The sequence below is a fragment of the Hippoglossus hippoglossus genome, chromosome 4, assembly GCF_009819705.1.
Source record: "Hippoglossus hippoglossus isolate fHipHip1 chromosome 4, fHipHip1.pri, whole genome shotgun sequence".
In the NCBI taxonomy this organism is placed as follows: Eukaryota; Metazoa; Chordata; class Actinopteri; order Pleuronectiformes; family Pleuronectidae; genus Hippoglossus; species Hippoglossus hippoglossus.
The window spans coordinates 24,897,452-24,911,278 of record NC_047154.1 but is presented as its reverse complement, the minus strand read 5'-3'; positions in this window follow the sequence as shown (position 1 = coordinate 24,911,278).

The window sequence follows — 13,827 nt, the reverse complement described above, 5'->3', positions numbered from 1 at the left end:
TAACTGTGAGAGGATATTTTAGCCCGTCCCCACCTTCCAATTTGTGTCTTTGAGTTAAAGGGCAGCGGGGGAAATGTCGACCATCCTCACTTTCCAATTTAAGTTTTAAATGTTGAGAACAAAGGAATTGATGATTATGAGGATCTTTTTTTTTTATCAGGTCCCCACTTTCACTTCTGTCTTAGACTTTAAAAAGCAGGGGACGGACCCAAGGTTCACCTTAAACGTTGGTCCTTGACAATGAGAACATTTTAGCCTCTAACTTCACTTCCCAGATTCAGGTTTGAAAAATGAATCCGAGTATATTTTATAGAACAAGTAAAAACAGGAGGAAAAATGACTGCTCCTCCGATTCTGAGCGGGTGTCGCACAGACCTTGAGACTTGGTGCATTGTGAAATATGAGCCTGATTTAGACGGTCTGGATGTTAGACAAAGGACCATTTCCCCCCTTTCCTACTTTTTAAAATGTGACTTTTATCATTTGGAACTTGAGTGAACAAGAATTCTCTGAAAGTGAGACACATACTTTGGGTTTCAGACGAGGATAATGTGGAAGGTGGGAGGTTTTAGTTTCCAAGGTGGACTGTAGACCTGGAGGGAGAGGGAAGGATGGAACGTGGGAACTTTCGGGAAAATGAGAAAACTTGGTTCTATGGTCAGAGCTCGATCTGGGTTAATCTCAGAAACAATCGCCCGTGAACAATCGCCCGTGGTCTGAAGATGAATCCGCCTCCGGGAGCAACAGCCAATATTTTGGGGGTTACCGATGTCGACAGGCCGACTCTGGTGCTAACGTGTTGGACAAAGTGTGTGAGAGAAAGAAATGGGGGATTTGGACTTTGCTCATAAATATCTGGAAGACAACAAACAACAACAATTAACAGAACATTCAAGGACAGTTGAGCCAGGCCCGATGTTAAATCACTATTATTCTAATGTATGTGAAATCTGCGGCAAAAACAACTTTGCATAATCACCGCAAAATCCAGGGCCGGCGTCAGAGCAACTGCAGCAAATTACCATCAGAGATGCACGTGTTTAATTATCTCGTATCCAAAAACTTTTTTGAAAACACACGGCTCCAAAAGGAATATTCATAAACTACACAAACCCCTAATTACTTTTATTCATAGAGGTATTAATGAGAAAAAATGCACACAGCACACATGCCGAGCGCCGAGCGCTGCTGTCATCGCCTCTTTATTCTGACAGATTGAGGAATTATGAGCATTTTCAAGGTGATATTTTAGTTTAGTGCCATTAAACCAGTTTTCCATCACACCGGACAAGATTCGCTTTCATTTTAATGACCCATCACGGCGAGTGCCAACAATAATTGCATAAATAATAGGACAATATTAACATTGTCTGCTTGAGTTACAATATTTTTGTCACGCAAAGGTCGAAACTAGCATCTTTAAGAGAAAGTAAAACATAACCGCTTCCCAAAAAAGCTTTTTTTTGAGGTCACCGTAAAGTGGCGACGGTGATCTTGACATATTTTACACATTTCTCAAAAGCTTGCGAGTGCCGAGGGACACTGGGAATCATTTGTCCGGAGTGAGAAGTGCTCAAAGGGGGGGGGGCAGGAGTCTTTCATGCTACGGCCAGTCTCCCTTTAATTTAGATACGTGGTCATCGGAGGCTTCTCTGACCCAAATGAGCTTCCGGAGGAGTTGTCGGTGTGAAGACGAAAGCCCGACCAGGTGAAGAGGATCTGTAATTGGAGTTTTCTTTTAACAAGACTGTTACTTTGCCATAAATCATGACAAGCGAGAGTCCCGTGCCCTCTATTCAGTGTCCTGAAATAGTGCAGGAGGAGGAGGAGGAGGAGGAAAAATTAACTGTGCTCCGCTGGAACTTTCCTCCTCCAATTCAGGTGGGGGGTTTATTGGGTTTTATTCTGCCGGGCTCCGGGTGTAGTTTGTGTTTTGTGTTGTAAAGCAGTGAAGTTCCCTCACTTTTAATATACATGAAAAACAAGTGGGTATAACAAGCTTATCAGGTTTGATTTATACTCATCTCAGTCAAAAATCATGTCCAGATGTGAGAGTTAGTTCCTGACGGATGTTTTAATGCAGACAGTGACAGTGTTAGAACTTCGACTGATATCTCACGACTCGACACTTTAACATTCAAACAGTCTAGTCGATATAAAACAGTTATGGTCTCCCAGTATTGACTGATTGTTAAAACTGGTCCAGTCAGGGCTGTCTCTGATTTGGCTGAATCCCTGAAGTGTCTCCACTCGGCTGCTGTTATCCCACTTCACGGATCCAGCATGTTGACGTGTACGTTAGAGGTTTTAGACCTTTTTCTGATTCTGCTGCATTAAAAACCTATGTATCACTTGTACTGATGTAGTTAGCAGGAGTTCAACACCCCAGTTATAACAGTTTAATTAAAATGATGTTTCGCTGTGTTTCACCTAAATTGTACAAATTGTTGTTTTCTTTCTCCTAGAATAACTAACTTTTATAACTAAATGCATTATATAATTAAATGTGTGATGGAAACACAACCTCACCTGCCTGAGATGTTAGAAAAACAAAGCTTGTTCCCTCAAACATCACCCAGAAGTTCAATCTTTACTCTAACCATTCACTTCTGGTGCGATGCTGAGAAATGCTGCAGTGACGAGAAAGAAATACCAAGAAAAACTAAGATAATTGACGTAACTGTACAATCGTTATTTGCACCGTTTTTCTGAGAATGATATATCGTGTGTAAAGTTCAGAGCTATATTAAAATAGTAATATGACAACAATGTGCGATGCTGTAACTGACAAGTGTGGGTGAGACATCCAGAACAAAGTGAGTCACAGCGCTGAAGCCCCTGGCACACTCACCATTTCCCCTTGACTTTAATAAATACCCTTTTTCACTATTTGCATCTTTGAGAGCATCCTCCTCATTCTGGGAATCTGGAAAAAATAAACTTTGAATGCCGGATAATTAAAAGACCTTTAAGGACAGACTGGAGATGATTACCGGGCCCCGGGAGCCTCGTTTGTTCCAAACACTTCAGATTTATATAAAAGTACAATGCTGCATATATGCAGACATTTATATGCAAACCTAATTACTGGTGAGCCGGTCTCCGGCTTGATGCAGGAACCTCTGTGGTGCCAGAGCTCAGGTTTGTTTATCACCTCCATCCAATCCGCACCACACGCACCTACTGTTACTGCACATATATCTGCACAGGGCGGCTTGTATTACTCATTATGGGATGGCTCCCGTGCACATGTGTATCTGCTCGACAGCTGAGAAAGGGCGTCCTCCTGCAGCTCTGTGAGAAGGAACACCGGGTGTTTATTCTCTCTTCACACTCCGTCGGTCTGATTATGTAATTTAATAGCGCTGATGATGAAATTAGTTCTATGAAGACATAGTGATTGTAATCAGATCGGCTTATTAATTCGTCAGTTTGAACAATTAGAAGGATGCTGCTCGAAAACTGCTCAGTCCCGATGTGTCACACGCTCCAGTGTTTATGTTTTCATGACAGGAAGTGACAATGAATGACTGATGAATAACGTGTACTCATCAGAAGAGTAAAGAGGGAGGGGCCCCTCTTATCCATAAAACCCAAAATCATATGTTTTATGTCAAAGCCTTCAGTTTAAATTAATGAAACGCCGAGAGACTATATTTTTATTTTTTGCCCAGTTGGCATGGCAACAAGATCACTACCCATGAGCCTTTGCCACTGCTGCTATAGAAAAGCCAATCAAAGGTGTAAATTGGTGCTGTTGCAGATTCAGAACTGTCTTTAGTTAGGCGAGAGAGGAGCCGGATTTATTTAAAGCACCGGAGTCGGATTTATAGATTTTAATTGAATCACTTCATTAGTCTTCACTGTCTGTGAGTCCAGAGCCCAGTGTTGTCTCCCTGAGTCACGGTTGAGTGACGCGTCTTGTTAGTCGACCCGTAACAAAGCAACGTGAGACTGTGGCGATGACATATTTACGTTCCTTTGGTGTTGCACTGGTGTCTTTAATGGCCAGTCAGTGGTGGAGAAGCCAGCAGGAGCCGACATGCATCACGTGGCCTGAGCTGAACCGGGGTCGTGGTGGTTATGTGGCGTGGAGAATTAGTTATTTACTCAGAGCAAAGACCGGGCTTTTGTTCTCCATCTCTAACGATGTCGTTGAGTTGTAAATTATGTTCCTCACCTTAGTCACGCGTGTTGCATGTTGTGCAGATTGTTAAATGGTGATTTGCGAATATAGGCGAGGCATTAACATTTGATTGATTGATAGAAAGAAAATCGATTCAGTAGTGTTTGCACGACAATGAAACAAACACTTGAAGGTTAGCCTCAGTGGAGGGATGAGCTCTGTATATTTACCTCGGTTTATGAAATTGAATAAACAAATTCCCTGGATCAACTCACTTGGACAAATCCGCTCCCTTTAAGTTTCAGTGTCAAGGAAATCGTTTGAGTAGCATTTCTGTTTTCCTGCTCAAAGACAAACCACATTGTAAACACAAGTGACTATTGTACTATGGTGGACTTGAAGAGGTTTGACACTTGAATCCATTCACCGTTTATGAACTGGTTTTAAGAATCTGTGTGCATGTCTTGTTGCTTTTTGCTGTGCAGCAGTAAAATGTCACGTTCCTCAGCGCTGCTTGACATTTGCGACCGACTTCTCTCTCACTATCATACAACCAGATACTTTCTAAACACAACAGCTCATCTGTTGTGCTGATGTCTCCAAGGAGGATTGTTTCTGCAGAACAGATTTCATATCTGGAGATGGTTTGCATCCTTCCGGTCCAGCTACACAACCTGACTGGATCGTTTTTTTTAAAATTTAGTATCAAATATTTCAACGCACAGTATCCGTGTGGAGAGAAAGGCAGTGAAGCCCTCACGTCACGGACTCTGCCCACAGGCCATAATGCTGCATCTGTAGCCTGGTTTAATGAGCCGTCGTGTGTGGGGAGAGAAAGGCCTTATTCCAGGAGCAATCAAATAAAAAGACTTCTCACATCGCACCGCAGTTTCAAGCTGAACCTTTGAAATGCTAAGACCTTTCCACGCCTCGTCTTTTTATTTCCTCTGGAGGTCACAGAGGATGTGGACCTCACTGGAAAGAATGCTCTTGTAATTGCAATCATGATTTCACCACAGCTTACCCTGTAATTTCTGACCTTATACGAGTCAGATTATACCTGATTCCCAGTGTTAAGGTTCATCTGCTCCCAAGCCGGATAAATAATTAGCAACGCAGTGGGAAGTAGCAACTAATACAGCAATTACCTTATCCGACACCTTGATTATCACTGAAAGGTTCCTTTGGGTTCAGAGGGAGCGACGCTGCTGAGAACTGCTCCAGTTTGCTCTTCGTTGACTTCTCTGGTCCCCAGCTCGTTATTATAAACCACTACATACTGAAGAAGAGACGTTAGCAGCCATACAGGCCATTTCCACTGGTTTCAATCCTCAAGTCCTCGTGTACCTTCAGACACGATGTGCTTCTGATGAGGTGAATGCAAAAGTAATGACACTGAAGAGTTGTGGAATCAGTGTTTTCTTCCAGATAGAAAAAGGGAATCTGCAAAAATGATGCAAAGACGTCGCTTCATTAGAACTTCAAACTCAATTACAGGGGCAGACACCATGCAGGCGTGCAGGGACAAATCTGCACGGGTACACGGCGCCGACCCAGAACCTGCCACACACCGTCTGAAGACTAAATGTATTTCACATACTCCTGGATGCAGAGAGTATAGATGTAGAACGTGAGGAAACCACTGTAACAGCTGTTCACTATTCATCTGTTGGAATTTCATATAGATCCTAAAAACATTATTGCAGCAGTGCCAGTTTAGCCAAAAAACGTAAAACAAACAAGGAGCAACATTTAAATAAATCATCAATATATGATGTGACTATATAACGATTCACACACTGCAGGAAGGGACACTGCAGACTGAAGGAGCGTGGGATCGAACCACCGACTTCCTGGTTAGTGGACGATCCTCTCGACAGACTTTTCTGTGTAAAAACATAACCTTTGTTGATTGACATAAACTCGTTAGCAGGTCAACACCTACATGTGTGGTTTTACTCCACCAGGTCACGGGCAGATGTTTCACCCACCAAACTCGATGATATAGTTTTTAAGTGTCTCCTGCAATTAACCACCGTTCACTGCACAACGTTAGTAATTTAATTTGTTTGTGTTAATGCCCCTAAAAGCTGTTTTTACGACCAACATGAATAAACAGACATAAAGTTAATGTTTGTGGCACGTTGAAGGTTCAGGATCAATCATTACACGATTATGGCCGAACTTCCACAGCTGAGTGTTACTTAATAATGAAATATCACATCTTTTTCCACAATTTTATTCCTTACACCGAAAGAAATGTATCAGACGAACCTTTTAACAATAAAATATACAATAATATAGCGTTATGCCTCTAGATAATTCTATTTCATCTTACTGTCATCTGATATTAACTGTGAAGGAGGTGAATCCGACTTTAATGAGGGTTTAAACCAACAAGCACTGGGATCAGTTGATCAATGTATTTACCCGACTGATGGGATCCGACCATTATGAACCTGCTCCTGCAGTCTCAACAGGTTCCTGGCGGTGACTGGATATGTCACACATGGAAGCACTTTGCAAACACAGTGAGTGTGTGCATTGGGACGGAGCCACCCGATCTCCCATTGGCCCCCAGGCTCATCTCCTGTGCCACACATCCGAGGACACAGGCGGCGAGGGACGACACTGGGGAATAAATATCACTTATGTAAAGTAAACAGAAATAAACAGGCTTGCAGATTGACTGGTAAACAGGCAGGCGGGGACAGAATCAGGTTACAGCAGGCACATGGTGAATGGTCTGTTTTTATGAACACTCAAAGACACGGAATCGAACCACCAACTGTCTGCTTAGAGGACGACCCACTCCTGCTCTTTGGCAAGATGTGCTATCAGCTGCCCAGTCATACTGAGAATCCTCTGTTCTACCCCAAGCAGATTGGATTCATATCAGACGGCCGGAGAGGCCACTGGAGCACATGGGGCAGTTTGCCTTGTGTGATGTTGGAGCATCGAGGTGCTGGAAGAAGCCGTCACCACAACAGGGCCACACACCGCGGCCGTGGAGCGAGGCACATGGTCGTCAACAATGGGCTGCGGTGAACACAATGGGACTCAAAGAGTGCAAACACCAACCGGCAGCCTCAGCTGTTGACAGAAGGCCGGCTGGGCCCGTAGCTTCATGCTGTTGATGCCAAATCCTGAGGCCGCCATCTGTGTGCCTCGGCAGAAATGATTATTTATCAGAACCGGTCCTCGCCTGTCCAGAGTTGGTGAGTGTGTGTCCGCCGCAGCCTCAGGTTGCTGCCGCTCGCCGACAGACTGGAACCTCACGTGCTCCTGCGCCGCTGCAGCCCATCTGCCTCAAAGCCGGACGTGTGGTGCATCCTGAGACGCTGCCCTGCTCGCCACAGCTCTTTGAGTTGTTCCATAGTGTTTCTGTCAGTTTCACCCAGTGTGGCCAGTCCCTTCTGACCTCTCTTATCAACCAGCCATTAACCGTCCACGGCCCCGCAGCTCAATGGATGTTTTCCTCATCGTCCTGAGTAAACTGGAGAGGCTGCTGTGGTTTAGAAATCCTCAGAGTTTCAGAGATACTCACTACCAGCCGGTGTGAAAGTAACAAGGTCAGTTCTAATCACACTTCTGGTCTGATTACACATTCTTAACTGAAGCTCCTGGCCTGAATCTGCATGATTTACACAGGAGTACGTGGTGTTCACTTCCTTCTTTTAAAATGCTCTGTGAGTGTTCGTCACCTAAGCTTTGATCGTGTGGGACAAATCACAATTGTACAAATATTTTCGGGCATTTCCTGGAGTGTGTTGTTGTCTAGTGTTTTTTGTTTGTGCATGTAAAAGTTCTGCAAAGTTAAAAAACCCTAAAGTTCATCTGAAACACCAGGTAAAGAAAGAGGAAGCCATCATTTCCTACATGGGCTGGAAGTGGAAAACCAATCACAACAAACGTGTCCAACGAGAAAAGAGGAACCTTGCAATAAAATAAGAATATGTCTCCACCTGAGTCTCTTTGTGATGTTTTCATGTAATGACATGAACTTGTTACCAACACATCAGGTGAAAACAGGTGAATAGACCGATGGCACTTTGTCCACTTTGTCCTCTCCTTCTTTAAAGCAGCAGCGGAACAACACACGTACATATCTCAGGTCTCATCGTGCACTAATGAGGGTTAGTGTCATTCTGCTTGACCCACTGATGTTGTATTCCAGACTCTTTGCAGTTATGTTCATCATTAGATTTATTTTTTCCCTACTGCACAAAAGCATTATATCCACATTCGACCGATGTGACCTTGAAACGACGTTAATGCAAACACCATCACATACTTGACTTCCTGAGTTACAATGTGACTGTGTAAGAGTTTTCTCACCTTCAGTGCTTGAGGGAAATAAAGCGTCGGCCTCCAACCCAGCGATCAGGTGTAATATAGCTCCATTAATTAGTCTGCCTTTGCGCACTTTGTCACAAATCCTTGTCGGAGTTACGTGGCGTTCTGCGTTGCACCTGAACCGCGTGTTTGGGGGGGGCCGCTGTTTGAGCTCCGGCAGCGAAAAATCAAAGAGCTTTAAAAGTGAAGGTGTGAGATGGTTAACTTGAGCAACGGGGGGGGGGGGGGGCTCACACCTCCCACCACTTATTCACCCCATGGGGACCCTGTGACAGAGGAGAAGTGTTTATGTTTCACACGGTCCAAGAATAGAGCAGACACGGAACATGTGTTCATTATAGAACGTGTGACATTCGATAGTGGTGGCACTTTCAGTTCAACACCTCACATTGTGTGTGTGTGCGGGTGTGTGTGTGTGTGTGTGTGTGTGTGTGTGTGTGTGTGTGTGTGTGTGTGTGTGTGTGTGTGTGTGTGTGTGTGTGTGTGTGTGTGTGTGTGTGTGTGTGTGTGTGTGGCCTATATGAGACCAAACACATTTTCTGCCCCTGATGGGAAACGAACCCGTCTTTAAGTTCAACAAGCTCTTTTGAACTTTTTTGTGTTTTTTTTTTTCGTCCTGTGAAACACATCAAATTACAAGAAGTCTCTGGGGCGGGAGCGGTAAAAACTACGAGGCCCGGCACGTCGCAGCCTCACCTTGGTGGGATTCATCAAAGGGAGCAGCGAGCAGCAGCTTCCCCCCCCCCCCGCCGCACCATCAGGAGACATGCCTTGCGGGACACTTCCGCTCGCTCCGGCAGACCTGAATGCGATGCGACAGCCTGTAGGATCAAAGACGGGGCGCAGCTTGACGTCTTGCACAAGTTACACAATGTGGGGTAACAACAGAACCCCCGACAAGCGTTTGACGGAGGAGTTGGTAAAGAGATCATCACCAAATGTATTCAGATCTTTCCCTGCGAGTTATAAATAGGGCCCCACCCTGTGGAGCAAATTGGACGGGCCGCGGGAATCTCTCTGCGACATACTCAGTCGATGCATTCACGCCGTCAAGCAACACACTTGTGCGTTTGTGTTGTGTGGCGTTGACGTGGTTGTAAACAACGGACCATTAAAGTCCGTTTTTAAACGCAGCGTTTTGTTCAGTATTTATTTGTATTCCTCTCACAGTAAACAAGTGCTTTACAACGCCTCCGTAATGAGCTCCTCTTTTTTTTTTGTTCTTTTCAAATTCCGCTTGCTGCCACAATTAATTCATCCCACCACCGGTGTTTATGAGGCTTTGACAACAGATTCAAGTATTTGACACATGTGCTTTTCCCTCAGTGCCCCCAGTTGTGGGTCCCTGTTAGATTTATAGACTCTGATCTCTCTACAGTCACAGTCCCTGGGGTCCGGCGGTTTTCTGTGCCGATGACAGATCAGCCATTTGTGTGTGTGACCAGATACCTTCTTGATACGTCCGTTCAGATGTGGCTCAGGTTCCTGCACAGATATTCAGGCTAGTTCTGCAATTAGCTTGGAAAATACAAGCTCCACATATCTCCAGCCTCTTTATCTCAGCAATGCTGCTGAGTACATAAGAGAAAAGGGATTTACCTCTATTTAAAGTTAATTGAATAATCCTTTTACGAAGCATATCTGTTACAATATTAAACTTGATAATTCTAATACCTCCCGATGAAACACTGAGTTTTAATGGCTTTCTGCAAACTTTACGGAAAAAAAAAAAATCCTTAGGGAGGAGCGCAGATCACATGGATGAGTGAATGATGCATTTTTGACTTGTGTGTTCGGTTGTCGGCAGAGTTTGCTTTGCCGCAGGTTCACGAAGGTCCCGTCTCTCTGCTGTAAACAAGACGACAGAGCAAACACACGGGTTCGTTTGTACGAATCGAGGGACCAGAGTGCGATTGCAAGTAAACAATACCAATTATCCTTTAAATAGCAATGCTAAAGGCCACGAAGTCAATGATTAAATCAAGACGGACTGCATTGTATTAAAAAATGAAACCTGCCTGACCTTTAATTTCCTATCTATTGTATATTAAATTACCTCTCCAATGCATGAGAGCCCCCAGTCTGCAGCGACCGTCCAGGGTTGTTATTACTGAGTAATTAGTTCTGTCTCAGCGGGACATGCATTACTGAGCAGAAGGTGAAATGTTCCTGGAAGTGCTCTCTCCGCCCCGGTCGCTCAGCGGGCTACCACTCAAGAGCTGAAGATACACGATAAATCCAACGTCTGCATCATCCACAGGAATCAGGAGGGAGTTCAATGACAAGTTTGTCATTTGTAAGCAAAGCAACTGCAGTTTACGATAAATACTCCAGTGCCTACGATTGTGAGTCTGTCAGGAGCTCGCAGATATTTCCAGCACTTCCTCTGGTGGGTGTCACATCGAGTCGCTTTCTTCAGAAGTGGAAAAACATGATCCTTAGCTGAGATCATTCAGCTTTTTAGCTAAACAGACTCACCAGGCACAATAAGTCCTGCAGCTGCAGAAGGGTCAGAGGTTTCAGTTCGTGTTCTCTACATCTGAATGGGACATGAGTGACTTTGATCATGATTGTTGGTTTGAGTATTTGTGAAGCTGCTCGTCTCTTGGGATTTTAACAACTCGCCTTTTTGTATTTGTCTCACCATGGGGCCAAAACCAACAGCAGTTGAACAGCAGTTCTTCTGACGGGAAACGTCTTTATGGAAAAGAAAAAAGAAAAGACAGTAACTCAGATAACTACTCTTTACAACTGTGGAGACAGAACAGAATAAACACGTGGACACAGACCTTTCAGAGTTGGACAATCGAAGACTGACAAAGATAGAGCCTGGTCTGATGAATCTTGATTTCTACTGAGGCTGCAGGTGATGGAGTTGGAGTTGAGCATCTGTAGAAAGAATCCATGGACCCAGGTTGCCTTGTTTCAACAGCTCCACCTGGTGGGAGTGATTTAATGGGCTGGAAGAAGCAGTTATTGTTTGAATTATATATTTTGCTGACTACTGAGAAAATGCACCGTCACAAAGCAAAACTCGTTGGCTCAGTCTCTGGATGTGAATCCAGTCCAGCACCTCTGGGACTTGGTGGAACAGGATAGTTGCAGCATCAATGTGCATCTGACAGATCTGCAGAAACGATGTGATGCCCTCGTGTCAACATGGAGCGGAATCTCTGAGGAAGGTTTCCAACATCTCGTGGAATCAGAGCTGACGTTGTTTTCTGACGTTGTGAATCCGTGTGGATGTAAAACGATGCAGAGTCACGTGCAGAGGTTTTATTCAGTCAACTTTATGTACATTCACTTCATATGTTAACGAGTCTTTCTGTTGTAGATTCAATTAAACACGAGTAGAAATTTGTCTCTTGAGTCCTACTTACTGCTGATTGATTCGTGCCCTTTAGAAGTATCTATATGAACATCATCAAAGTGTAAAACACAACTTTTATTCAATTTGCAATGTTCAAAGGTTAACGCGATTAAGAAAATCCCACAAAGCATAAATTCAAAGTAAGGATCGGGCTGAATTTCCGTCTGATACCCGAGGATATCTTCTTCCTCTGCTCCCCCCCCCCTAAACAAGTTGTTGCTGCAGGCCACGGTGATGGGGAGCTTACTGAGGTCCAGGCCAGAGCTGCCTCCGCTCCACTCTAATCAGACCTGCACCACACAGGAAATCTGGGAGGATGAGACGGCTCCGACGTTAACTACGCTGCAACAACCGTCTGGAGCTGCTCTGAATTAACTGGGAAACCGTATTGGAAAGGGACCGAGGGCAGCTGAGGCCACGTTCTGATCAGTGTGTGTGTTCACGGTTCAGGAATTAGTCACAAGGCAAACTTGGGCAGACAGTTTGAAGAAGGCAAACCTCCGCCCAACAAAACTATGGAGAACATGTTCATCTACGTGGCAGAAAAATAAAGGTTTTATTCATCAAGATCTGCAAAGAAACTTGTGTTTTACAAGATGCAGTGGTCGATCTTTACAGAGAAACTTTTCAGGGAGCTTTTCCTTGCTCACTTCAGTCACAAGGTTTTTAACGTCGTCGCCCCTCTGGTCTCGCTGAGCATCATTTAAGGAAACATCACTGCAGCGAGGATCGAGTAAGAACTCAAACCCCTCGTGGTCAGCGAGAAGGACATCTTCAATTATTGATCAATTGTTTTAGAGCCACTTTGTGCAAAATCTGAAAAAGTTTATCGAACTAGCGCAGAGAGCAAAGAAACTTTACATTATGCAGGTGACACGCAAGGAGAAGATAACGTGTCAGTATTACTTTATATTTGAAACAGTGGTTAGATGTCTGTAAAAGTATAATTCATGAGCTCTGCTACAAATACTTGGGAAAACATTTGAGTTTCACGTCTGAAATATGATTTGAAGGAGTCCTGTTGGGATCCAGATGTTAATGGGCTTTTGGACGAGCATTAGAGAACCAACACTTTTCATATTTGCTCTGCAACATACTTACAACTGAATTCTGCAAGGAAAGTGGCAAAATTGCATATTTTCCTTCCCAAACGAGAGAAAAGGTGCTGGATGGATGCCACCCCCCCCCCCTTCCTGCTGTCTGCAGCACAAACCAGCTCAGCTCAGTCTGAGAGCTGCTGGGTACGAGTTCAGCCTTTTCCTCTCCCTTTAAAATCCTCTGGTGAGCCATCACAGCCACAGTGCAGATGTGGAGACGGCACAAAGGGTCAGTCGCAGGGTGGGGTGGGGTGGGGGGGGTGGGGGGGGGGGGGGGGGTGGGGGGGGGGGGGGGGGGGGGGGTGGGGGGGCGAGGCGAGCATTACTCATTACTGCAGCTCCGCTCTCTCATTTTCTAACTTTCTCTTGGATTTGTTTTATTCTTTTAAATGTGGCTTTTCAAAGCTTTTATGATATACTTTTATTTGATATTATTTATTTCTCCCATAAAGCACTTGACTCTGCAGGTATGGGCTCAATAAATAAACTCCCCTTGCCGTTCCGTTTGAAGCCGTGCCATAAATCTTTGTGGCATAAACTCCTGGCGCGCTAGATTTGACTGGTGGGGTTTTTGGAGGAAGATTGTGTAAAGTCATTATCTGGTATTTTTAGGTTGAAAACTCAAGGATTGAGTATTTTCCATATCAGAGTTTTGGTCCAGGCAGGATGGAGGAGGCTCGGTGCGGAGGCATCGTGCTGCTAAAGCAAATATAACAGGGTGAAGATGCATGAACAACATTATTTAAAAAGTCTAGTTAATTCTTTAGTGTATGAGATATTTTGAATATCGTCGATATCGTCCCACGTGAGCGTGAAAATGTCCTAGATGCCGTATATGATCAACATTTCCTTCCATAGAGCAACTCTTAATTAAATCA